This window comes from Rattus norvegicus, chromosome 7, assembly GCF_021556685.1.
Source record: "Rattus norvegicus strain SHRSP/BbbUtx chromosome 7, alternate assembly SHRSP_T2T, whole genome shotgun sequence".
Classification (NCBI taxonomy): domain Eukaryota; kingdom Metazoa; phylum Chordata; class Mammalia; order Rodentia; family Muridae; genus Rattus; species Rattus norvegicus.
Genome location: NC_141540.1, coordinates 74811924 through 74813202, shown reverse-complemented (window position 1 = coordinate 74813202; position 1279 = coordinate 74811924). Strand labels below are relative to the sequence as shown.

Sequence of the window (1279 nt, the reverse complement as noted above, 5' to 3'; positions counted from 1 at the left end):
CTTTCCAGTCCGGAAGGCTGTGCTAAACATCTAGGAGGTTGAGAAACTGAGAGGAGGAGACGATAACCAGATCTCCCTTTCTGTTCCGAGACAGCTTGTAAAACTCTTTCCTTTGTTTTCCATCCCGATTGGAAATATCATTGCTTTGTTTTGTTTTGGACAAATGGCTGGGTTACCTCAGCATCAGAGCAGCGTTTGGTGAATAGGACAAGGGTAAGTCAAGGTGTAACATTCTTCTGGAGTCCTCTAGCTATTTTTCCATTTTGTTGCTGTGTGTGTGTGTGTGTGTGTGTGTGTGTGTGTGTGTGTGTGTATGTGTGTGTGTGTGATCCCCCACATGCATGTACAGATTTACCATTTTTTCTTTTCTTTTTTTGAATTTAAATGTACTTTATTTTTAGACAACCCACATGACATGTTTTTCTTTTTAAAAAAATGCCTCTACTCCAAATAAATCAAGGTCAAAATAAGAGCTCAAGATGATATCAGTCCCACTTGTCCTAAGTCCTGGTGTTGTATGGATGGTAAGCAGCAGCCAATTATGGTGACAGGTGATAGATCCAATTTGTTAACATTTTTCCATATCTAAGCCATCCTTAAAGAAAATCATGAATGGAGTCAGACCAACTTCACAGTAGTCCAGGAGAGTAACCATAAAATCTGGATTCATGTTTTCACTAACAAAAACTGATAGTTATTGAAATTAGCAAGGATGTGCTTAATTTGCTCTGCAGCTCCAGTCATAAAAGGCTTTATTTTTCTGGTTTCTGTCCTTCAAGTTTGCCTTTGAGTGATTTCATGTAGTCTTTGATGTACCTTTTGTAGGCCTCTTCTGTGAAGCTGGTGGTTCCCGACAATGTCAACACTGGTGACTGCTGGACTTTCCATACCTTCGCCCTCCGACCTTCAGAGGAAGCATTTCCACCAATGAGTGAATCATTGATGGTACCCTCTGTTCTACTGACCATCTTGCCCTCCACCTCCAGGCACAGTCCATCCGTGATCTCCCTCATGGCGACTGTTGGTGACAGCTGCGCTAGCCTGACAGCGCGGAGCGGCGCTGGTGGTGGTGGTGGTGGGGAGCGGGCAGAAAAGCCATTTTTTTCTTTTCTTGAAGATATAATTCATAGTCTTCTTGGTCAGTCTTCACGGCTATTTGTGGTGATGATCCTTAGGTCCCCTCCCTGCTACACATTCCATATGTCTGTCTTCAGAAAGAAGGAAGAGGAGGCCTGTACCTGGCAGAATACACACACAGTTTCTTGCTAATATATATTTG

General features: G+C 42.8%; 1 pseudogene; it reads right to left on the bottom strand.

The window, feature by feature from the left end:
- Positions 1–471: 471 nt before the first annotated feature.
- On the bottom strand, positions 472–985 carry Tpt1-ps9 (tumor protein, translationally-controlled 1 pseudogene 9; annotated as a pseudogene).
- Positions 986–1279: the final 294 nt, after the last annotated feature.